This window comes from Mastomys coucha, unplaced genomic scaffold, assembly GCF_008632895.1.
Source record: "Mastomys coucha isolate ucsf_1 unplaced genomic scaffold, UCSF_Mcou_1 pScaffold15, whole genome shotgun sequence".
NCBI classification, from domain to species: domain Eukaryota; kingdom Metazoa; phylum Chordata; class Mammalia; order Rodentia; family Muridae; genus Mastomys; species Mastomys coucha.
This window is the reverse complement of record NW_022196897.1, coordinates 2,684,490-2,710,318: the sequence shown is the minus strand read 5'-3', so window position 1 is coordinate 2,710,318 and position 25,829 is coordinate 2,684,490. Positions and strand designations below refer to the sequence as shown.

General features: G+C 40.0%; 1 protein-coding gene and 1 pseudogene across 4 annotated transcripts in view; one reads left to right on the top strand and one right to left on the bottom strand.

Moving 5' to 3' along the window:
- Cacnb2 (calcium voltage-gated channel auxiliary subunit beta 2) overlaps positions 1-25,829 on the bottom strand; it is a 376,672-nt gene that overhangs the window by 261,892 nt on the left and 88,951 nt on the right. The window lies entirely within an intron of this gene.
- On the top strand, positions 19,579-20,468 carry LOC116089731 (annotated as a pseudogene).

The window sequence follows — 25,829 nt, the reverse complement described above, 5'->3', positions numbered from 1 at the left end:
AGCATTGCCTTGCTGGATTACAGTGGATTCAGTTCCCTATATAACTCTCATGCATGGAATACAGTGGATATTATCACACACACACACACACACACACACCAGACAGTTGATGGACAGCTTATGTCAAACTGTGTTGAGTACAAGTAAAGATAGTTTGACACAATCCAAACTTTTCCCACTTAGAAGCCATTTTCACAATATAGCCAAGGATGGCCTTGAACTCACCATCTTCCTGTCTCTGCTTTCCTAGTGTAGGGCTACAGGTGTGCTTGCTCCACCACACCCAGCCCAGAAAACATTCATGACAGTTACAGTGTTTTGTTTATATATTGCTTAGACTCTCATGGCACTTTCACAGAAATATTTCCCATACAGTCACATTTTATATTGATTTTTTTTTTAGTAATCTTAAGTCTGAAAAATAACCCTTTTAAAAGTTACTGCCTTTTTCTTCAAAATACCTTGTTAATACATAATGAGGTTTCACTAACTGTTATTTTGTTGACTAAATTACAAAATTCTTTGACACTGAAAAGATGTAACAGAGAGTCGGGAACTGAAATACAAATCCCAGGGGAACATTGCTTACTGGCTTGCTCGTTGGCTCTTGTTAAACTAGTATTCTGATGCAGCCCAGCTCTACATAGTAGGAACATAAGTGAAACCATTTTGTGTAACTTAAAAGCTATTTTGTATGATTTGGAATAATGTGATGCCTGTAAAATAGGAGCTTGTCACTATGCAGCTCTGATAAGAACTAGGCCTCAAAACGAAAGCAAGCTCCAGGTAGTCCTTGATATGCTAAGCAACTAATCCCAAGGTGGTGTTAATAAATTGGTGAACCAGCCCCAAGCTATGAGCCCTGATCCATGCAAACCTATGACCCAATAAATGATAGCAAACATTGGGACTTTAGGAGTGGTCTTTAGGGTTACACAGCCAGTACTCCAGAAACACTGCTTCTCTGGCCTCTGTTGACACTAGTTGACACTGTTGACACTAGCAAGAGGACTTGAGACTGTGCAAGGTCCTGGTTTCAGTGACCATTAAACTTTCAGAGTTTTCACTCTGCCCATAGATATGGGCTTGTCAGTACAGGCTGGCGAAAGCTCTTAAGGAGTTTCTGGACCACCCTTAGTGCTTTCCTCCTATCCAGCTGCAGCTGAAGGACTTCACAGGAATGGGTAGGGTGGGTGGGGTTAGGGGTAGAGAGTGAGAGTTGAGCCCCAAGCTTCTGAAGTGTCCTTACTGGATCCCAAGTGGAACCCTGCAGCATTTCCAAGTTCTCAGCTGCTGAGATGTTTGTTTAACTTTTAGATTAGCATCATAGCCTATAGAAATAAACTGAGCATGCTCAAAAGACCAATCTTGTGTGGATATCCTAACTGCTAGGCACCTCAGAGCCCATAGACCATGTAGGATTTCTATATCACATGCCTAGGGATTGTGCCACCTACATGGGCTGGGCCCTCCCACTCACTTCAAACATCAATCAAGATGAGCTCTCACATATCGACCAATGTGATTGAGACAATTTTTTTAGTTGACACAAGGTTGTGGCTAATTGAGAATAAAATCTAGTTGGGACACAGATACGCAAGTGGACAATGGAAAACTCCTGTGGTGCTATGCAGGTAAAGAAAATAGGGGGCTGGAGAGATGGCTCAGTGGTTAAGAGCACCGACCGCTCTTATTGAAGGTCGTGAGTTCAAATCCAGCAACCACATGGTGGCTCACAGCCATCTGTAATGAGATCTGATGCCCTCTTCTGGGATATCTGAAGATAGCTACAGTGTACTTATATATAATAAATAAATAAATCTTAAAAAAAAAAAAACTTTGTTAAAAAAAAAAGAAAGAAAATAGGGACATGTATTTTTAAACGCCAACTTGCAATTTCAATGTATTTTGGGAAGAGAGGTAGGAATGACGGACAGGAAAACTAAGTTCCTGTCTCATGTAAGACATCTGTGGAAGGTAAGCATAGAATATGATACATGAATAAGACATGAGATCAAGAGAAGAAAGCATTAGATAAATACAAGCAGTGAGGCACACTATCCTCACAGAGGGGTCAGGAGGGAGGGGCTTGTGATTTAATCTCCAATGGACAGGGTTGAGAGTGGTTAGGATCATTCTATCACTATAGCAACAAGACTTTGTGAGTGAAAGCAACAGGAGGGTTTTGTGAAGGGCAAACAACATTGACTCACATCTCAGCAGCCTCATGCATGCTGTGCAAGGACTTCAAGGAGCTAAAACACACCAAAATGATGGTGTGTACAGCTGCCACAATAGTTCAGATAGGAGAGAGAGATTTAATCTAGGATATTTATTGGAGAGAAATCTTGAAAGATGGTTTGATTCTGAATGTATTGTGAAGACAGAGGTGATAAAACCCATACATCCATACTGCATGAGGCAATACTACACCAAGCTGGGGTTTGAAAGAGGATACATGAGCAGAACAACTGTGTGAACGTCAGCTCCATTTTCTAAAAGGCACCTTTAGGGAGAAACAGGCTTGGAAGAGGAAACAAAAATAATTTGAGAAATCTTAATTTTGAAAAACTTCTGTAGAATGTATGATCAGATGTGATACATGCCTTTAATTCCCACACCCACAGGGCAGAGACAGAAGAGCTTTGTGAGCTGGAGATTAGTTTGGTCTATGTCATGAGTTTAAGCCAACCAGGGATACTTACTGAGATTGTATCTTAAAAAAAAATAAATTAAAGGTCTATATAATGTCAATGTAATGAGACCAGGTAGATAATTTATTGTCTGACTTCAGGTTTCCAAAGGGAGCTGTGGGCACACAGGTGCATTTGGAAGGCAGCACAGAGATGTTTTTGAAACCATGAGCCTCAGAGAGACCCTTAACAAAGATGGTCCAGGACTGTCTTCAACAAACAAGTCACTGCAGCAGTCAGGAGTCTGGGAAGATTCAGGAAATGATTGCTTTGGTTCAAAGCCAAAGGGAAGTCAAATGTGATATAGACTTCAGATCGAATATCAGATCTCAACATATGGAGGTCAATCATGGTTGTAGATGAGAGGAATTCAATGAGAGTTTGGGCCAAAAGTGCCAAGAACCAGCAAGATGGCTCAGCAGGCAAGACGCTTGCAGTCAAGCCTGATATGTGAATTTGATCCCCAGAACCCACATGATGGGAGGAGAGAACCTACTCCTAAAAGGTGTCCTCGGACCTTCACATGCAAGCCTCAGCACACACGTACTATCCTACCTTGCCAATAAATAAAATTACCACTAAAAATTTTAATTCTGTGGCCCAGGCAGTATATGTATAGCAGAGGATGGCCTAGTCGGTCATCAACGGGAGGAGAGGCCCTTGGTCCTGTGAAGGTTCTATGCCCCAGTGTAGGGGAATGCCAGGGCCAGGAAGCAGGAGAGGGTGGGTTGGTGAGCAGGGGGAGGTTTTTTTGTTTTTTTTGTTTTTGTTTGTTTTGGAAGGGGAACCAGAAAAGGAGATATCATTTAAAGTGTAAATAAAGAAAATATCTAATAAAAAATTTAATTCTGTTGAAATAGAGTCAGCTAATATAAACGACTTGGTATCATAGCTACATTTTTTTTTCCAGGAAGATTTTATTTAGCATAGAAAACATGTCTATAGAAAGATGTGGAATCAAACAGAGGTATTACAGTTTAGAGTAAAACAAGAGATACTTCAAGAGCGATCACAGATAACTGTAGAAGAAAGTCATTGGGTGGTCCAGAGGAGATGAGGTACCATGCACACTGACTAAATGAGTAGACTGACTTCATCAGCCACTATAATGTGAAGGAGGGCAGAAAATTGGGTGCCTGACTTAATTGCAGCAGCTATAAGATGGTCTTTTTCAGAGAGGTGCCCCTTTCTCTGATGAAGTTAGGAAAAAGATCATTAAATGAGAGCAGAGAAGGGAAAGTATTAGGCACTGAACATCAAGGAGGGTGTGGGAAGGGATTCTCAGGAATGGTCTTGTAGATGGGCCAGGTAAACTGAAAAGAAAAAAAGAAGGGGTGGTATTGAGTATGTGTTAATATCTGCAGAAAAGTTTCCCCATGCTGATGCTTTCAACATGACCATATGCTCATCTGCTGGAGTTCAAAGGCCAAGTCAATGACTATCAGACTCAGCCTGGATTGGTGTTTCTCAGGAAACACCCTCAGAGGGAGAAGGGAGCAGAGAGCTGAATGTCTAATGTACCAAGGGGCCCAAGTAAGCAGAAAACTAATGATCTGCTGGTGGTGAGGGGTGAGAAAGTATGAAAAACAAACAAACAAAACTATACAAGATCACAGAAAGGAAGAATTCTTAGAACAATAGCAGATATGTCAGATTAGATCAGTCTCTTCTGAGGTAGTTTTCAGAGAAGTCAACTCCTGGTGATATTGTACCAATGTGTCAGTCATGGAGACACAATGCCCAAGAGAACCAGCTGCAGGGAGAAAGGATGTTCTTTGGTACTATGAGTCAGGAGCTTCAGTCCATGTGTGCTTGATCTGCTTGTACTTGAGGCCTGTGGTGAGGCAGAAATCTTATAGCAGATCATGGTGGGAAAAGGATGTGTACTTTATAGTGGACAGGAATGAAAATGAACAAGATAGGGCAGCAGTAGGAGAGAGAGAGAGAGAGAGAGAGAGAGAGAGAGAGAGAGAGAGAGAGAGAGAGAGAGAGAGAGAGAGAGAGAGAGAGAGAGAGAGAGAGAGAGAGAGAGAGAATCACTTCCTGCGGCTAGATCAAATGCTGTACGATCCCCACCACTTTCCTCTAGTCCTGTCAGCAGTGGAGTCATCGGAAATTAATCTATTGAAAGTCACTGTGATCCAATACCCTCTGGACATTGCTGCTCAGGACTAAGTTGCCAATATATGTTTCTCTGGGGACATTTCCCATCCAAACCATGTTAACTAGCTGTGGAACTCACTGTTATGATGAAATGGATAAGAAACACTCATTTCCCGCTGTCAGATGTAGACATGTGAACATGGTGAGGAAGTTAAGTGGAATAGGAAAACATTTCTCCAATTTAAGAGCAGACATGGAAGAGTCCAGGGGGAGTCATCTGATTAAGTGTAAAGAACTTCAAATCTAGTATACTTGCTCAATTATTTTATACTCAAACCACAGAAACCTTTTAGTATTCTCATTTAAGAAGCAGATAGTCACCAAGACAAAATAATTAAACTATGAATCTTCATTCTTTGAAAGATCCAACTCGTTATGCTTGATACAAACAATTTCACCCCTCCATAAATAGCATCACATGAATGTTTTGATGTCAACTTAGTGGATTTTGAAGCAGCAGAAAGTTTTACTCTATTTCAGAGCCTAAGCTAATAAGTCCTCCCAGAGTGGGGATAGAGTCCAGGATTTCACTAGATAAATGCTCCAACACTGAGCTCTGTCCCCTGCCCCCAATTTGACATAAAGTTTGGTGTCAGTTCTCTGATTTGATCAATGCAGTAGTTTCAGTATAAATGCCAAGCTCACATGCTGAAACCTGACCAACACACTCTTAGAAGGTGTGATCTATATGGTGCTGAGGTCATCAGGATTGGCTTCTTAATAGTTGAACTAGTGTGTTTACACTAGGGTCCCTCCCTCCATGTCCCATGCATTGTATGAGGTCACAGCAATATGCCACCTGTGAACCAGGAAATGGATCTTAAGCAAATGCCAGATTTGCTTTGAACTTGCACTTTCTTCCCAGGTTTCATATCCATAAAAAACATCAATTGTTTATAAGTCCCATTATTAATGACATTTTAAACATTTCAACCTGGAGAATAAATTTACTTTGGTATTATCAATGAATGTGATGCTTGTATATGCTTAGCCCAGGGAGTGGCACTATTAGACGGTGTGGCTCTGTTGGAGTAGCTGTGGCCTTTTGGAGTAGGTGTGTCACGGTGGGTGTGAGCTTTAAGACCCTCATCCTAGCTGCCTGGTAGCCAGTCTTCTCCTAGCAGACTTCAGATAAAGATGTAGAACTCTCAGGTCCTCCTGCACCTTGCCTGCCTGGACACTGCCATGTTCCCACCTTGGTAATACTGGACTGAGCTTCTGAGTCTGTAAGCCAGCACCAACTAAATGTTTTTTTTATAAGAGTTGCCTTGGTTATGGTGTCTGTTCACAGCAGTAAAACCTTAAACTAAGACAGCGAACATGCCTAAAATCCCAGAATTATCTTTCTTGAAAGGTACCAAGGAGGAATTCATAATTTTCTTTCCTTTTTTCTTTTTTTCTTTTTTTGGTTTTTTGAGACAGGGTTTGTCTGTGTAGCCCTGGCTGTCCTAGAACTCACTCTGTAGACCAGGCTGGCCTCCAACTCAGAAATCCGCCTGCCTCTGCCTCCCAAGTACTGGGATTAAAGGCGGGAATTCATAATTTTCAAAACTCAACAGTTTACATTCGACCATTCATGCCCAATTGGAGCAATTCTAAGGAAGGAGGGGCATGCAGTTTACTACCCAGTCTGAAGACCTTTACCAATCCAGCCCTTGGATTTACATCCAGCCTTGTATTTGGATTTACATGGGTCCCTGTTCAGGCCACAATGCACTGGGATGTTCATTTTCTGGGGAGACAGAAAGAGGATGGTGTCAGAATGAAGATGGGGGCTTAGCAGGAACGGGAGGCTGAGTCACAGAAAAAGATATGACCACAAGGTGGTAGTAGCATACAGCTCTGGTGACTCCAAGGGCTTATTATTAATCCCTTACAGCAGAATTTTGTCTCCTCACAGCCTGAGGGAGACAGGTGAAGAACTTCTGGGAGAGAAGGGAATTGAATGGGCTCCCAAGGGTGTCACTCAGCCTTTCTGGACATAACAACCACAGGTCTACACCTCATCCTTGAGTAGGACATTGGATGAATGGAGGGAATCCTCAAACCCAAATAGCCCAAAGTCAACCTGTGTGGGCCACGTTTAATGTGATCAGATGTATTAAAGGAGTTGGATGTGGTGGTACACACAGGAAGCAGAAGCAAGTGGATCAAATTTGCGGACCATTCATAAATGCATGTTTGATGTCAGCCTGGACTAAAGGAGACCCTGTCTAACATTGTAGTCACAAGTGGTGAATGAAATTCTCAAGAGATAAAGACAGACATACAGACAGACAGATAGGCAGGTACCTAGGAAGTAGGGGGACAGGAAGGAAGGAAGGAATGTAGTAAGGAAGAATAAAAAGATTAAAATGGGGTCTGATTCCACAAGGATTTTTGAGCTAATGGGGTTTCAATTAAACAAAAACAAAAACAACAAAAAGAAAACCAAACCTGAATTAGAGATGAATGTTGAGTCTATTTTTTATTATTTAAATGGATAAATAAAAAAAAACAGATATGTAACCACACCCCTTCATAGTTTTTTAAACAAATAAGAAACAGAACAGGCCTTATTCATTAGCCTGGTCCTAGTGCTCTGGAGGGAGAAACAAGAGGCTTTTGGACTCCAGGCCACTCTGGGCTGTGGAATGATGTCTTGTCTCAACAGAAGAAAACACAGGGGAAAGTAATAAGGATTCTCCGGTTCCTTCTTTCAAAATTTTGAAGTTTTCCAAGATTACTATTAAGAATGGTGGTTTTTCACTGCAAGCACTTTATAGTGTTTCTTTTACTTCCTTTGTGGCCATTTATCAGAGGGGAAAATAGCACTGAATCCACTAATATGTAATTTCACCCAGCCAGAGGAGCAGAGCCAGACTTCAGTCCTAGGCAGTACAAAGAGAACTGCCTGGAGTGTTAAATCCTGCTGTAGATTGCGTCTCAAATATCCCTGAAAATGTCCCTTAAATGTCCCAGTGCTAAAGGCTTCTACAATATAATGGTACTGTTTGAAAGTAGTAGAACCTTTAAATGGCATTTAGGTCAGTGGAGGTGCACTTGAAAGTGTTTTTGGGGTCTTATCCCTTTCATTCTGTAGTAAAATATTATTTAAAAAATCCCATCATGGGCTGAAGAGATGGCTCAGTGGGGAAGAGCACCGACTGCTCTTCGGAAGGTCATGAGTTCAAATCCCAGCAACCACATGGTGCCTCACAACCACCTATAATGTGATCTGATGTCCTCTTCTGGTGCTGTCTGAAGACAGCTACAGTGTACTTACATATAATAAATAAATAAAAAAAATCCCATCATGGGTTTTCTTCCCTGCTTTACATTATCTATGTTCCTGGATAAGAGACATATACAGACTTGTATTTTTTAATATGTCTTAGCACAATAGCTGGGCAATTGTCTACCTTCTATGTTTTTAGAATCTATTTTCTTATTGATAACATCAAATTATTACTATTTACTATGTTTTATCTGAGCTGTTCTTAGTTCTAATTGGCCAGCCCACATGGCCATGTTTTCTTTACTCCTACCCCATGGTGGTTCTCTCTCTCTCTCTCTCTCTCTCTCTCTGATGGGATTTTTAAAGTCCTGGAATGTCTTGTGAGGATGGAAGAGAACCATCATGAATGTCACTGCAGCAAGTACTTCAGGTACTGCACACAGACACTGTGCTTTTCTTGACTAAGAGCTTTAAACAGGCAGCAAGATCCCCCCATCGCCATGGAATTATTTGAATCTCCCTAGCCATTAGGCATTGTGGTTGGTGTAACGTGAGTCCTCAAGTGAGGAAACAGGCTGTAAGATGCAATGACATGTGAAGGACACACTGTTCACAAACGAAAGAGTTCAGGCTGAGCTCAAAGCCCCAGGAAGCAAAGCACAGAGATCCTTATCCAAGGATCCCCAAGACAACTCTGCTGGGCTGTCATCACTGTGGTATCTATGGGCATTCCCCTGTAAGAGGTGGGGTTACTCTCTACACAGGTGACCCACACTATGTGATTCAAGTAGCAAGGAATCTTATCAACGTGTTTTATTTTTCAACTTGCTTAAATATCTTACCAGGAATGCTAAGGGTCTATATGGCTGTTGACATATAGAGATTTTGTGTATTTAATTTGGTGTATTCCAAAAATAGACTCTTTACATAAAAAATAATTCCTGTTACTTTTAAGATATAATGTTTGATGTTTACTGAAAACACAAAAATGCATTAATGACAAATTCGAAAGTACCAAAAAATTTAATTCTTCACAATACAACCTTAGAGTTCTTTTTGCATATTTTCTTTATAATTTTTATCACCTTTACTTACCTGTACTTATACATACAAATAAGCTCAGCTTATTGCCATATTCTTACAGTTCATATAAACTGTTTATATGATATGCTAATTCTTTGTATTTCTACATAAAGTTTTTCATGACAGTGGTTTCTGTTTAACTTGTTTTGTCAGTATGAGGTATAACATTTTAAAATAGATATCATCTTCTACCTTTTCACTGTGTTTTTAATACATGTGTGTCACATGGTGTGTGTGTGTGTATGTGTGTGTATGTGTGCGTGTGTGTGTGTGTGTGTGTGTGTGTGTGTGTGTGTGTGTGTTGGTTTTGGGGTTGAACTCTAGATGGCAGACTTGCACAGTAAACACTAAGCAAGTTTATCTGCTGAGCCATCACACTGGCCTGTGACCATTCCTCTAGAAAGTTTCTAACCCTTCCATTATCCTTATAAATGAGCATCTTTAATTCTTCTTGTGCTTTGTTGAATGTCCAATGCTGGTTTCAAGTCATGCTATCTTTAATCAGTTTTGACACAAAATCTAATTTTAAGTTAATTAATTAATTATACCACTATAATTTTATACTGTCTATGGAATAATTAATGTTCTGTAGTTTCATTATATGTAGTATTATATTTTACATACAGTGAAGGCCAGATGAGATTTCACTTTATATAAAAGGGTATTCCTTGTTTATGTGTTTATTCTAGAATGCATCTGCTTCATTTATTATTACATACATGAGAGTATTTTAATTTAATGAGTATTAAATATGAGTGTTGAATGTTGATATTCTCCAATATATGTTTGAATATAGTTTGTTCCTAAATATTCTGTTTATTGTTATTTCAGTATTAATACAAAGACCCATCTTCTTGCTTGGTATATTTCTGTTTCAATATATAACATTAACTCTGAAGCTTATTTTAGCCAAGAATTACTGTTTTTACAAACATTTCAAAAGTAATTTCTCTGACTTTTCTTGGAGAGATGGCTCAGTGGTTAAGAAAATTTTCTGTTCTTCCAGAGGACCCACATTCTATTCCCAGCATCCATAGTACCAGCTACAGGGCTCCAAGACCCAATTCTGGACTCAAAGAACATTGGTACTAATGTATCCATATACCTACAGCCATATATATATAATTAAAAACTTAAAAACCCAAATCTTTTAAAAGTGTGCTATAAAGATTGAAATTTACTGAAATTTAATATAAATAAAAATAGTTAAAAAACATTTATCTTCTCAAGTTAACCTTAAAATTGAATTAGCTATAGAAATGTACAGTGTAGTCAGGGAGCAAATTCCCCTTTGGATTTTAACCTCAACTATACAAGTTGGTGTGTAAGTTTTATCTAAAATGATAGTGGAGAGATGGAACACTAGGGATGGAAAGGCTTAAGTAGGGAGGGAGTTGGGAAGAGAGGAGAAATGGAGACACTCTAGGGTATGATTAACCAACATGAAGGGTGTCTGAAAAGCCATATGGAGGCCGACTATCTTACGACCCAATCAAAAAGTGTAAATAGAGGAGACAGCAGAACACATATGATATGGAAGAAGGGGTATATTTGGTATTGAAAGTTTAAGCAGAGGTGGAGATGAGGCTGCCGGGATTAGACAGAGGAATGAGTAAGCAGCAATTTAACCAACTAAGGATTCATGAAAAGCCTTACAGAAGCACACTAGTTTGAAAAATAACCATGTGCATGTGTGTGCTTGTGTGTGGTTTTGTGCACTTGAGTGTAGGCATCTACAGAAGCCAGCAGATAGTACTGGATCCCCTGGAGCTGGACTTACAGTCAGTTATAAGCCATCTGGTGAGTGTTCTGGGAACTCAACTAGGGTCTTCTGGAAGAACACCCCAACAACTCTGAACCATCTCTCCAACCCCACACATTTTAAAAAGAAGTTTGAATGGAGGTATTCTGCATAGGTGGGCAATGCAAGACATGGGTTATTAAATGAAATTCATAGAATACCTACCTATAAGAAACCTCTGAGGCCTGCAAAAGCAACACATGTATATTATTGCTCTTTGGTGCCCACCATATGTAGAGAGTAAGACCCTAGTGCTGAAGACACTAGACACTTTGGCTGCAGGAAATAAAAAAAAAATCAATCTTCATATATTAGGAAGATACCTCCCTGTTGGGTAGCTAGCTTTCACAGGGTTACGAGGTACCATGCAGACTGCCAAGAAACAAATACATCAATTGTCTTATCCAGGGCTGGACCTTTCAAGCTACAATCTTTTTGTTTGTTTGTTTGTTTGTTTGTTTGTTCTTAGAAGTTTAATAATTTTGGTATAGTATTCAATTTCCAGGGCCAAATAAAGGTGATCAATACTTTCTCTTGAGAAAGTAGGTGGAATAGAGAAAGAGTTGAGCTTCCTGATCTTAGGCAATGTAGACGTATGCACACAGGATAGTAACAATATATGACTAAGACAGTGTTGCCACTTCAGTGGGACAAATTGTCTCAATCGCCTTCCATGACACTATAGCCATGAAGAAGACTGGCTTTCCTTTTGTTCCAAGAGAGGAGATTGTGAATACAACAAAATACATGGTTTGATGTTTCTTAAAGGTGGAATTAGGTTGTGCAGGTTTGTTGAAAGATTACTTTCTTGCTTCTTCTAGAGTATAGTTTTACTCCATATGTTGGTGTTTTCCATCTATTATTCTTTGTAGGGCTGGATTTGCGGAAAGATGTGTAAATTTCATTTTCTCATGGAATATCTTGTGTTCTCCATCTATGGTAACTGAGAGTTTTGCTGGGTACAGTAGCCTTGGTTGGCATTTGTGTTCTCTTAGGATCTGCATGACATCTGCCCAAGATCATCTGTCTAGCTTTCAAAGTCTCTGGTGAGAAGTCTGGTGTAATTTTGATAGGCCTGCCTTTATATGTTACTTGACCTTTTACCCTTACTGCTTTTAAAATTCTTTCTTTGTTTAATGCATTTGGTGTTTTGATTATTATGTGACAGGAGGAATTTCTTTTCTTGTCCAATCTATTTGGAATTCTCTAGGCTTCTTGTATATTCATGGGCATCTCTTTCTTTAGGTTAGGGAAGTTTTCTTCTGTAATTTTGTTGAAGATATTTATTGGCCCTTTAAATTTGGAGTCTTCACTCTCTTCTATACCTATTATTTTTAGGTTTGGTCTTCTCATTGTGCCCTGGATTTCCTGGATGTTTTGGGTTAGGACCTTTTTGCTTTTTGCGTTTTCTTTGACTGTTGTGTCAATGTTTTCTATGGTTTCTTCTGCCCCTGAGATTCTCTCTTCTATCTCTTGTATTCTGTTGGTGATTGCTTGCATCTATGACTCCTGATCTTTTTCCTAGGTTTTCTAACTCCAGGGTTGTTTCCCTTTGTGATTTCTTTATTGTTTCTATTTCCACTTTTAGATCATGGATGGTTTTGTTCATTTCCTTTACCTGTTTCATTGTGTTTTCCCATAGTTCTTTAAGGGATTTTTGTGTTTCCTCTTTAAGGGCTTCTAGCTCTCTACCTGTGTTCTCCTGTATTTCTTTGAGGGAGTTATTTATGTCTTTCTTAAAGTCCTGTATCATCATCTTGAGAAATGATTTTAGATCTGAATTTTGCTTTTCTGGTGTGATGGTGTGTCCAGCACTTGCTATGGTGGGAGAATCGGGTTCTGATGATGCCAAGTAACTTTGGTTTCTGTTGCTTATGTTCTTACCCTTGCCTCTAGTTATCTCTAGTGCTACCTGCCCTGGCTAAATCTGACTGGGGTTTGTCCTACCTGTGATCTGGGTTGTGTCAGAACTCCTCAGAGTCAAGCTGTCTCTGTGATCCTGTGATTCTGGGATCCTGTGATCCTGGGCCCTTTAGAGTGCCCAGGAGTGGAGCTTCCTCTGGGTGTTGTGGGACTGGCTGCAAAATTTGTGCCCAAGGTCTGCTCAGAACATCAACCCAGACAGACTGGAAGAAACCAGTGTCTGCATGCCTGGGTCCTGCTGGTCCCAGTTACTCCCAGTGTTGGGACAGATGTTGTGTCCTCCTCACCTCTGATCCTCTGATCCTAGGCTTGTTAGAGTGCTTAGGAGTGGAGCTTCCTCTGGGTGTTGTGCAGAATTTGTGCCCAAGGTCTGCTCAGGGTTCTAGCCAGGACAGACCTGAAGGAACCCATGCCACTGGGCTGGTGGAGCTCCTGAGTGCCTGGGTCCCACTTGTCCTAGTTACTCCCGATGTTGGGACAGATGTTGTGACCTCCTCACCTCTGCTCCTCCTCAAGCTACAATCTTGACCTACAGTGGAGGATACATTTACTGGTACAACAATGGAATGACTGTTTGGAGGTAATTAGTATCTTTTTAAACATTTTATGGGTATGAACATTTTTCCTGCATGGTTGTATGTATACCATACATGCCTGATACCTGAAAAATAAAAAGAGGGCACTGTATCTCTTGGAACTAGAGTTACAGATGGTTGTGAGCCTCCATGTCTGCCTTAGTTAGGATTTCATTGCTGTGAAGAGACACCATGACCATGGGTGTTATAAAGGACAACACCTAATTGGAGCTGACTTACAGTGTCAGAGGTTCAGTGCATTATTATCATGATGGCAAGCATGGCAGCATCCAGGCAGACATGGTGCTGGAGAAGGAGCTGAGAGTTCTACATCTTGATCTGAAGGCCTCTAGGAGAAGAGTACTATCTTCCAGGCAGCTAAAAGGATGATTTCTCAAAGCCCACTACCACAGTGACTCCAAAAAGACCACACTTCCCAATAGTACCTCTCTGAATGGGTGAGTGGTATATTCAAGCATATTCAAGTCACAATAATGTGGGTGCTGGGAACAGAACCCAGGTCCTCTGCAAGGTATCAAGTGCTCTTAAATGGTGAACCATCTCTCAAATCTCATTTTCTGACTGGATCTGAGCTATGTTCCATGGACAAGAATTCATTCCTTGACTATACACTTAGGTCTCTAGTTTTTTTTTTTTTTTTTTAAAGAATTGCTTTGATTCCTGGATATAAGGAGAGAGGAAGATAGTGACCAAATATGACTTGTAGTCTATTGGTTTCTCCCACCAGATTAAGGAGAGAAATACCTTTCACTGCAAGGCAGAGACAGAGGAAGCATGTGAAGCATGTTTGGAGAGAGTCACAGCTCAGTTTGCGATGTGTAAAATCTGAAGTGTCTAAGAAACCAAGGGGAGCTGTAGAGATATGCTAGGATTTGATCTCATATGAAAGACTGTAACAATTCAACTGCTTTTTTTCTTCCTGCCCTCACTTTCTCAGAACAGACATATTTCTAAAATCTAAAATTGGGCAGGATTCTTTCAGAGTGCCTTACACCCCGTGGCTCTGCAGGGAAGCTTAGGCCTCTGTCCACATAAGACTTTAATCAAAGACTGAGCTATGTTCTACATACAGGGAAAAAAAAAACAACTTAGCTATTTCAATCACTGTGAAGTGTTCACAAAACATTATTTGGATTGTAGACTAATATTGTCCAAGAGACAGACAAGTAGAAGCAAATGAAATGGCAGGGGGAATGTGTTTGTAGGCCTTTTTATAATTTCAATAAAAATACAGTGTGTGTTATGTTCCTTCAAAGCACAAACTATTTCCATCCTTCCAATCATTCAACCCTTTATGAAAATATTATGAAATATGAAGTATGAGGCATTTAGCCTCTCCCATTCATTAATTTCCAACATTCTTTTCAAAAGAATGTTTGAATCACACGGAGGCTATGTGATCTGGCATGATAGTTTACACATGCCTGTAATCCCAGGATTGAGGAGGCAGACACAGGAGAAGCATTACACATTCAGTCAGCCTGTCTAACACCATGAGGTCCAGGCCAACCTAGCCTAAAGACTCAGGCAGCATCTTTTTAAGAAGACCAAGTCATCCACCACCAACTCACTCACTCAGTGTGAGCTTATGGTTGCAGCTGATAAGGTCAAGGGGGAACAGTTAACTAAAATGCAAGAGGAATACGAATGGCTGTTATCATATGTACATCTGGAAAGGATTCCAGGTCTCAGGATCTGTAGATCTTTGTTGGAGATAGAAGAAAAGGTTAAGATTTGGAAATGGATGAGTTTAAAATTTAAAATTTTCTAGGAAAACTAAGATGGAAGATTCATGTGTTTTTAAAACGCTTTCATCTTTTAAATCTAGATTTAATTTTTAAAAATATTGTCCAGATAGAATGGTAATTATATTCAACAGTCATACTCCACTTAAGGGCTCTGTCTTTTCAATGGTTTAAAGTCAAGTTCTTTGTTAGTCATATTGTTGCCACTAGGTGGCAGGCTTTGCTAAAGAATATTGCAGCCATTTCCAGGATTCATTCTCTCTCTCTCTCTCTCTCTCTCTCTCTCTCTCTCTCTCTCTCTCTCTCTCTCTCTCTCTCTCTCTCTCTCTCAGAGAGGTAGGGTGGATCTTGGAAGCAATGGAGGAAGGAATCAAGGGTACCTATTATCAATATGCATTGTAAGAAATAATTTAAAACAAATCTTAACATATTGGGGATTTTTAGTTTTTGTTTTTGTTTGCTTCACATGAAATGGGAACTATATTAGAAAGCTGTGGAAGCATTGTTAATCACACAAGGAGAAAAATGAAGTAACTTGATAGGCTTGTCATAAAAAATAAGAGCTGAAATCCTACAGCAGAGTAGACCCCAAGACTCTGGTTTTCTATACTACACTTGAAGTGCAGTTTTACCACATCTTGGATTAGGGGCTATCAGAATCTCTGGTTTTGCTAAGTAATGGCTAGATTAGAATTGGAAGGAATTCATGAAATGGTGCCAAGAATCTGCAAATCCAGACTCTAATCATTGTTTGGATTCAAGCATATGATATGCCAATTGAGAAGTTGTGTCTGGGATGGAAAAGGGGGCCATAGAATGCCAAATGCAATGAGGAAAGATGTTTCAGAAAGTAGTCTTATATTTTCCATTCTAAAGTCAGTGTACAGCTGACCCTCTTTATAGCTGGAAAATTTCCAGAGGTCTAGATGACAAGAGTCCAAACCAGGAAATTCTACCAGTTATGGGGGGGGAGGGGGGCAGAGGTAGACAAGCATGGAGCTATAGGAACCTTCAAGCATCTTTTAGCCATGAAAGTCTCTGTGGCTCAAAGCCAGACTTTGTTTCATAGCATAAGATGGTCTTCTCTGCTCACCTTTGACCATCATCACTGGTTATATCTCCACTGTGCCCTCAGACACATCACAGTACCCTAGAACCCCAGCACAAATGCTTCAGTACTGTTTGTAAATTCACACAGATTAAAGACTTGGTCCTCAATATAATTCTATTATGAGATTGTGGAATCTTCAAGCGGTAAGGTCTAGAGAGACACTCCTTGGGGACAGTGGGATTTCACTTCCTTCCTCTTTTCTTTTTTTCCAGGCCATGAGGTGGGAAGTTCTATGCTGCTATATACATTTCTGCCAGATAAACTATCTCAGCACAGGGCCAAAAGCTATGCGGCAAGAGATCAGATTGAGACTTCCAAGACTGTGAGTCAAAACAAACCCATTGACTTTATAATGTTATTACTCCTTAGATATTCGATACAGTAACAGAAATTGGATTAACATGGGCATACAACTCCACCATGGGTCCAACCTCCTTTCTGAGCAGCATTCGGCTCCTGTCCTTTGGCATCTACTACCTTTATCCTAACTCTTTCAAGGCCAAGCCTCCATTCAGGTAAGTCTATCTGTGCTCATTTCTAAGAAACAGTGACACTAGTGGTTGCCATAGGATGGGAGGCTTAAGGCAATTAAAAAAAAAAAATCTCTCTCCCACTGTCCTGAAGGCCAAAGTTCCACATCAAAGAGTCATCAGAGCCATGGTCTCTTTGAACCACCAGAGAAGGATCTATCTCATGCCTTTCTAAGCTCTTGGGTTTTTTTCAGTAGTCTCTAAAGTCCCTGGGCTGCAAGTTCTACTAATCCACTGTCCTTTCCATTTCTACATGGTCCACCTCTTTGTATCTGTGTCACTATTTTCCTTTATGATAAAGGCTTCAGTCATACTGCACAGGGCTCACCATCAAGCATGACCTCTTCTTAATTTGATTTCATCTGCAAAACCCTCTTTCTCTAAAAGGTCACACTCACAGCTACATACTATGAGAAGTAAGGAACAAGCAATTCATCCCACAACACTATCTTGTCTCTTTCTACTTCTTACTCCTCACCCCACCCCACCCCATTTCTCTAGCTTTAGCTGTTCCCTTTTTTGTGTGTAGCCTCTGTAGGTAGATCAATAACAGTGCTGATCACATTAAAGGCAGGAACCACACACGTATCTCTGGGCCTGTGGATGAACACAACTTCTTGTAGTTTTACTGTAGAACTAGCCCCACCCCCAGAATTTCCCCTAGACATGAGCTAGAATGTATGATGATAATAATCCCGCAAAGAAGCAAGCCCTTCCACAAAAAGGTTTACATCATAAAATTCTGGATAAGAAAGGGTATAAGGCTTGGATACTGAAACATTCTCCAGGGTGACAGTGGCTTCAGGGTAATAGCAGAAACTGGCTGTGAACCATACCTGTCTGTGGGGAGATATTTGTCTATGTGTGCAGTACAGACATGTTTCATTAGATAGTATGTCTATTATGTCATGTCTAGGCCAACCCCACATGACTACAGAGTCTCTATAATCTCATTCATTAATCCTGATGTTTCTTTCTGCAGAAACGTGGCTCTTTGCTCCAGAAGGAAACTATTAAACAGTGTTGGAGACATAGAGAGCAATGTATAAGATTTCAACACGGTGATCTTGGAACAAGAGAGGGGAGAGTGTGCCTTCCTGAGACAGGTAATATGGATCCATCAGTAACGGGGCCAGGTTCTGAGCGAGAAGTCTATGTCCCATGATCTGGCACTGTCTTGGGTTTTCGGTGTATCTTAGCCCTGTGGAGTAAAACCCACTGTGGGCTCACAGTCTTACACTCACAGAACAGGATTCTTCTAAGCTCTGAGCAGGAAGATACTGGCAAGTTGGAGGATGTTATGATGAGCAATTATGATGTTCCCTGTGTGGTTGAGACACTTGCTGACTCTCATAAGCACCGGCCATGCTTAATACACCAGAGGAGATGGGGGAGGAGAAATAGATTTCTAAGACTGACGTTCATTTCAAAATTTATTTTTAAGTGTGATTTGTTGTAATAAATGTGGACCTAAGCTGATGCTTACTTTAATTTTTGTGTGCCACACAGCACCTAGTCTAGTAATCCTTTTACATATAATAGAAACTGAGAAGAAGTCTGCTAATAGGAGCTAGCATGCGTAACACACTCAGCCAATGCCTACATGTTAGATCTTAATGTGCATTTGGCTCTTCAGGTAATGGTATTGAAAGACCTTCCTCAAACCACAGTTTTCAGAGCCCATGATTAAATTCTTAATTCTCAGTGTAATTCTTTAATGGTCATATTTCTTTGTACTGTTCTTTGTACAGTGAAAAGAACTCTAGATAATGAATAATTGAGAAAACAGATATTTGCACTGGAGACCAGCTAAGATTCGAGCACCTATAAGTTTTAAAAACAATAAACAAGACATTGAAAATAAAGGCCACTAAACATATAAAAGTAGCAACATTGCTAACTAGTTAAAAGACTTAAGAATACCGTGCTCAAGTACAAACTCTAGTGCAGGAAGCAAAGGTGGTGATCCTCAGAACTGAAGGCCATGCTGGTAGGCTGTCTGAACTGATGTCAGACCCTCACCAGTGTTTGGTCACCAACATGAGAGCCACAGATTGATATGAATTCCAAAGCTCACTAAGCTATCTAAAAAAAATAAAAATAAAAAAAATAAAAAAATAAAAAATAAAAATAAAAAAAATAAAAAAATAAAAAATAAAATAAAAAATGGTACAATGCTTTTAACGGATGCATTAAAAGGAATTTTAATTTTTTTCAAAAGTGCCAGTAAGATAGCTCAGCAGGTGATGTTGTTTGCTTTGCAAATGTGTAGCCTGAGTTCAATCTTTGGATTCCACAAAAGGAGAGAATGGACTCCAGAAGGTTGTCTTCCTACCTCCATGCACACAGTGTGGCACAAGTGCCAGTGTGTGTATATGCATGTGCCCATGTATATATGTGTGTGTCTATGCACATGCATAGGCAAGTGTGCGTATGCACATATCCACATTCTTATATACAATAATAAAAAATTAATTACTGCTTTTCAAAAGTTATTAATATTCATACTTTTTATTTTTTATTTTTTTGGTTTTTCGAGACAGGGTTTCTCTGTGTAGCCCTGGCTGTCCTGGAACTCACTCTGTAGCCCAGGCTGGCCTCAAACTCAGAAATCTGCCTGCCTCTGCCTCCCAAGTGCTGGGATTAAAGGTGTGAGCCACCACTGCCCAGCCAAAAAATATTTCAAGACGCCTCCTAGGTGGTCAGCTGTGTCAAGATGAAGCTGAATATCTCCTTCCCTGCCACAGGCTGTCAGAAACTCATTAAAGCAGATGATGAAGACAAGCTTAGTATGTTCTGTGAGAAGCACATGGCCGCAGAAGTAGCTGCTGATGCTCTGGGTGAAGAGTGGAAGGACTATTTGGTCTAGAACAGTAGTGGGGATGAGAAACATGGTTTTCCCATGAAGCAAGGCATTTCGACCCATGGCAGAGTATGTATGCCTGTTGTTGAGTAATGGGCATCCTTGTTATAGAACAAAGAGAACTGGAGAGAGGAAGTGCAAGTCTGTTCATGGGTGCATCCTGGATGACAATCTGAGTATTCTCAACCTGGTTATTATAAAAAAAATAAAAGGAGAGAAAGGTATTCTGATAGGTAGGTACTACTGGGCCTTGTTTGTTGGGACCTAAAAGAGCCAGCAGAATCCAAAAGCTTTTTAATCTTTCTAAAGAAGATGATATGTGCCAATATGTTGTCAGAAAGCCCTTAAACAAAGAAGGGAAAAAGCGTGGGACCGAAGCATCTGAGATTTAGTCTTGTTATTCCATGGGTCCTATAACACAAATGCTGACGTACTGCACTGAAGAAACAAAGTACTAAAAAAAAAAAAAAAAAAAATAAAAAAAAAAAAAAAAAAAGCCGAGGAGGCAGCAGAATATGCTATACTTTTGGTTCAGAGGATAAGTCCATTATCATCTAGGTTGGAAGCATGCACCATCCAGGGAGGCATGGCACTGATGGAGCTTAGAGTTCTGCATTTGATCTGACTGCATCCAGGAAAAGACTGACATCCAGGTAGCCAGGAGAAGGGCATCAAAGCCGACGCTCACAGTGACACACTTCTTCCAGCAATGCCATACTGTACTGGCTAGTTTTGTGTGTCAACTTGACACAGGCTGGAGTTATCACAGAGGGAGCTTCAGTTGGGGAAGTGCCTCCATGAGGTCCAGCTGTGGGGCATTTTCTCAATTAGTGATCAAGGGGGGAGGGTCCCTTGTGGGTGGTGCCATCCCTGGGCTGGAGGTCTTGGGCTCTATAAGAAAGCAGGCTGAGCAAGCCAGGAGAAGCAAGCCAGTAAGGAACATCCCTCCATGGCCTCTGCATCAGCTCCTGCTTCCTGACCTGCTTGAGTTCCAGTCCTGACTTCCTTTGGTGATGAACAGCCATGTGGAAGTAAGCCAAATAAACTCTTTCCTCCCCAACTTGCTTCTTGGTCATGATGCTGTGCAGGAATAGAAACCTTGACTAAGACACATACCTACTCCAACAAGGCTGTACCTATGTGCACAAACAATGGTTTGAAGGTACAAGAGCATGATGTGACTTGTCCCCACCCTGGATTTCCACCCCATGCTTAGTTGTAGCTCATGTAGAAGGAAGTAATCCCTGAGGACTTTAAGATATGTAGCTTTCTCTCCATGTGGTCAAGCAATATGAGGTCTGGAAGCTTGGCTAAGATCTAAGCATCTTGGATCCTTTAGTAGGGTTTGCTCCTCTTCTCTCATCATTTATAGGTATTATCAAGAGAAAGTAAGTCTTACTGACTTGAAGTTTTTGTTCTTTTTGTGACTATCATTTGTCCTGCTAATGTCTTTAAGTCTCAAAAAGCTATCATATTGCTCACAAAGGCATAAGTATTACCACAAAAGTCATACACAATTGCATGACTTTATTTCCTATTATGCCTCAGTCAGTAAACCACTATTTAATATGTTCCTTATAATATGAAATTGATGTTCATTTGTTTGGTATATATCACACAGGTATAAAACACAAGCGTACACACATACACATACACACACACACACACACACACACACACACACACACACACACATTCAGGGAGAATGGGACAGAGGGAAAGATGAGGGATAAAGGTGAAACGGTACAGAAGTTGGTTTTTCCACAAGGTGGGGGTCAATTTTACATTATTTCAGAAATGTTCACTGTTGATTTAAGAACTTTTAAAACACTTTAGTTGCTTTTTAATAGCAATTCCATTTGGGAGGTTACTATTCATTTGAGAATAAGGCAACAGTGAATTTTGAACTACACAAATGGTGATGTCCAAAATTCCCGGTGGTGAATGTCAGGATAGATGAGTGGCAATCTTCAGACTGCAAGCAATGACTCGGGTGATGAAGTACTATTGTGTATGACAAGGTGTGCTGGGTAAGCAACAGCTTGTAAGAGCCTCCCATGCTTTGTGTTTCACAAATGGATTCCTTGTTTCAATACTAAGCACATGGCATGCTAGAAATGCATTTCTCCAAACTAATGCTGTTTCTAACTCTATTAAGGTCAATCTAATTTTCAATTTGCTGAACCACACACACAAATACAAACAATTGCAAATTTCTTTCTAAACATGCTTCAATAACATGATTGTAACACTGGTCACTGTTGCCATATTCCGGTAGATACCTCTATAAGGGAACATACTTATAGTTAAGAAAATTCATCATAAAAGACTCTTTTAAAAATGCAACAACAACATCCATCATTATAAAGTAGGTTTCATACCAGGGATGCAGGGATGGTTCAATATATGGAAATCCGTCAATGTAATCCATTTTATAATCAAACTCAAAGAAAAAAGTCATATGGTCATCTCACTAGATGCTGAGAAGGTATTTGACAAAATCCAACACCCCTTCATGATAAAAGTCTTGGAAAGGTCAGGAATTCAAGGCCCATACCTAAAGATAGTAAAAGCAATATACAGTGAGCCAGTAGCTAACATCAAACTAAATGGAGAGAAACTTGAAGCAATCCCACTAAAATAAGAGACTAGACAAGGCTGCCCAATCTCTCCCTATCTATTCAATATAGTACTTGAAGTTCTAGCTAGAACAATTAGACAACAAAAGGAGATCAAAGGGATACAAACTGTGAAGAAAGAAGTCAAAACATCACTATTTGCAGGTGATATGATAGTATAGTTAAGTGACCCAAAAAATTACACCAGAGAGCTCCTAAACCTAATAAACAACTTCACTAAAGTGGCTGGATATAAAATTAACTCAAACAAATCAGTGGCCTTCCTCTACTTAAAGGATAAACAGACTGAGAAAGAAATTAGGGAAACAACACCCTTCACAATAGTCATGAATAATATAAAATACCTTAGTGTGACTCTAACTAAGCAAGTGAAAGATCTACAGGACAAGAACTTCAAGTCTCTGAAGAAGGAAATTGAAGAAGATCTCAGAAGATGGAAAGATCTCCCATGCTCATGGATTGGTAGGACTAATATAGTAAAAATGGCCATCTTGCTGAAAGCAATATACAGATTCAATGAAATATCCATCAAAGTTCCAAGTCAATTCTTCATAGAGTTAGAAAGAGCAATTTCTAAATTCATCTGGAATAACAAAAACCCAGGATAGTGAAAACTATTCTCAACAATAAAACAACCTCTGGTGGAATCACCATCCCTGATCTCAAGCTGTACTACAGAGCAATTGTGATAAAAACTGCATGGTACTGGTACAATGACAGGCAGGTGGATCAATGGAATAGAATTGAAGACCCAGAAATGAACCCACATACCTATGGTCACTTGATCTTTGACAAAGGAGCTAAAACCATCCAGTGGACTAAAAAACATCATTTTCAACAAATGATGCTGGCTCAACTGGTGGTTAGCATGTAGAAGAATGCAAATTGATCCATTCTTATCTCCTTGTACAAAGTTGAAGTCTAAATGAATCAAGGGCCACCACATAAAACTAGATATATTTCAGCTAAAAGGAAAGAAAGTGGGGAAGAGCTTCAAGCACATGGGCACAGGGGAAACTTTCCTGAACAGGACATCAGTAGCTTATGCTCTAAGATCCAGAATTGACAAATGGGACCTAATAAAATTGCAAAGCTTCTGTAAGGCAAAGGACACTGTCAATAGGACAAAATGGCAACCAACAGAGTGGGAAAAGATCTTTACCAACCCTATATCCAATAGAGGGCTAATATCCAATATATACAAAGAACTCAAGAAGTTAGACTCCAGATAATCAAATAACCCTATTTAAAAATGTGGTACAGAGCTAAACAAGGAATTCTCAACTGAGTAATATGGAGACACAGTGTGAGCAAAGACTGAAGGAAAGGTCACCCAGAAACTGTCACACCTGGGAATCCATCCCATATATAGTCACCAAACCCAAACTCTATTGTGGATGCCAACAAGTCTTACTGACAGGAGCCTGATATAGCTGAAGGGGTTTGCAGCCCCATAGGAGGAACAACAATATGGACCAACCAGTACCCCCAAACGTCCCCAGGTCGAAACTAACAACCAAAGAGTACACATGGAGGGACCCACAACTCCAGCCACCTATGTACCCAAGTATGGCCTTTTGGAATATCAAGGAGAGGAGAGGCCCTTGAGCCTCGTGAAGGCTTGATGCCCGAGTGTAGGGGAATACCAGGACAGGGAAGCAGAAGAGGGTGGGTTAGAGAGCAGGGAGAAGGGGTATGGGATGGGAGGGTTTCAGAGGAGATAAAACTTGCAATGTAAACAAAGAAAACATCTAATTAAAAAATGTAACAATACCTACTAAAGAATTTCTTTTAAAAACCATTATTAATATTTTGATATTGACTACATTTTTACATTGCCAAATATTTTAAATAGTGTGGTCATACAAATGTAAATACATTCCTTAAACAATGTTGATAGCTTACCAAGGAAAACTAAAAACATGTTGAAAAGTACATTTTCTATTTGCTTTGTAGAGCACTACTTTGAACTATTTAACTCTATGAACTTTCAAAATCCCACATTCAACTTGGCTGGGTACATATCTGTGGTCTAATAAGACTAATTTTAGATCTCTGCTATTTTCCCAAGCAGAAATACAACTAGAGTTTTGAACATCTGCCTCAACCCTTAAATTTTGAAATAACTGTCGTTTTCTAAGAATAAACAAATACAATGACATAACTTGATTTGTGATTTGGTCTGCAGGTTGGCAGTGCCCAATCTCCCTTTCTTCAGGAATGCACAAGGATTACCCAGACGGCAGTCAGTAACTTCAATAGAGGGACCTGGGAAGCATTTTGGATCTCAGTTATAACTGTATCTTAAGTAAGATTGCACCTGTGACAGCTCCTTGTAAATGTCAAACATTGTAAGTGTGAGACATAAAGTATATACTATAAAGTATATAGCTATATCGGGATCTGAAATGTTCCCCAGGGTCCTATCTATTAAAGGTTCCAAGACAGAAATAGATCATCATATTCTCCTGGCTTTTTGTTCTGCTAATGGGTTCTTTGCTTTCATACTAAAGTCAACACGCTATTGTAGTGGAGGAACTAAGGCGTGAGACCTCCTTGGAAAATGTTTATGGATGGGTGTCCATTAGAATGAATGCTGTGACATCCTGGGCATCCATTAGAATGAATGCTGTGACATCCTGGGCATCCATTAGAATGAATGCCGTGACATCCTGCCTTCACCCTCCTCTCCCTTTGCTTCTTGGTTGCCAAGTGCTGACAGGTTTTATTCTATGTGTGCCTTGCATGCTAAGTTGCCTCCTCAATGTCCCAAAGACAATGGGGCCTAGTGACAATGCTCTGAAAACTCAAACTGTGAGCACAAACACACTTTCTTATTTTTAAGTTGATATACTTCAGGAATTTGTTACAGTAACAGAAATCTAGTGGAGCATTCCTTCAATCAGTGCTTCGTTGTGTTAATTCATTATGGAAGATTATTTGATAAGATGAATATCTCTTAAGAAGAGATGGGTAGTATGGCTCCCGAGCAAGAGAGAGAGAGAGAGAGAGAGAGAGAGAGAGAGAGAGAGAGAGAGAGAGAGAGAGAATGTGTTAGCAGATGGTAAAAGCAGATGATACAAGAAGATGAGACCTTAGCCTCATTTCTAAAACTTTTTAATTAGGTTGGGGAGGTCAGAGAGGCTAGAGAAGCAATGGGCTGATTTCTAAGAGATATTGAAACATCAGTTATTTGGACATGAAAGGGGTGGGGCAGACATCTTTGAAATGCTTAGCTAGCCAATGAGGCTAATCCTGCTGTGATAATGTTAATAAATAGAAGTAAAAGTGTCCCTTATGACTAACAGCCTGCTTTACTCTCTGATATTTTTCAAACACTTACATGAGAAATAACACATACCAAGCATCTAGGGCCTACCATTCCTAGAACAGTTTTTGTCTCAGGCCATAGTTCTCAGGGCCTCAGTTTCCTGTCTTATAAAATGGAAGTCATAGAGTATTAAT